General features: G+C 24.3%; 1 protein-coding gene across 2 annotated transcripts in view; it reads left to right on the top strand.

Annotated features, from left to right (window-relative positions):
* LOC107635470 (developmental protein SEPALLATA 1-like) overlaps positions 1 to 748 on the top strand; it is a 5,285-nt gene that overhangs the window by 1,667 nt on the left and 2,870 nt on the right. The window lies entirely within an intron of this gene.

The following is a 748-nucleotide window of genomic DNA, read 5'->3' on the forward strand; positions in this document are numbered from 1 at the left end:
ATTTATATTTTTAACAAATTTTTTATAAGCAGAATTCTATACAAATTTATTTCTTGCTTCTTTGTACAAAATTTTTGAATGCTTTTTTCTCTTTGAATCAAGATGAAGCTATGCCTAGTTAGATATTCGATATCAAAGACATCAAATAGACTAGGGAGGATGAACTGAAGAACCTTTTGAATTAAATTTCATTACTTTATTATTTTTGTTTGTTGTTTTTATCTTGGATAATTGTTCTTTCGGTGGATAGGACATTAACTGGCATGATTTGATTGTTAACATTAGTATTTACACCAAAATATATAATATTACTTAGCATGTTTAGTGATAAATATCCAACTATCTATGTACTAAGCATAAGCCTAATCTAATTAATTAATTTCCAGCAAAATAAGGTGCCCTTCTTAATATAGCAAAAAGCTAGGATTAACTTTTCCATGATTATGGCACAAGTTTATGTAAACATAATTTGTTTATTCTTATCTTCGTTTTAATTTTCAAATAAAACATTGATTACAATTTTATCCTGCAAATTTCATCCACAACTTGAATGAATATTGCATCTTACTGCTTTAGTTTCTTCCTCAGTTCCTCCATTGATTACAATCACTTAAAACATGTACTCTATCCTAAAAATAAAAAAATATTATGTGCACACTAAAAATTAATTATCAAATATTATGTATAAATATATGTATAGTTTAATTTATTTTTAATGTGTATTTTATATTTTAATTTATATTAATCT

Source organism: Arachis ipaensis, chromosome B04 (assembly GCF_000816755.2).
Source record: "Arachis ipaensis cultivar K30076 chromosome B04, Araip1.1, whole genome shotgun sequence".
In the NCBI taxonomy this organism is placed as follows: domain Eukaryota; kingdom Viridiplantae; phylum Streptophyta; class Magnoliopsida; order Fabales; family Fabaceae; genus Arachis; species Arachis ipaensis.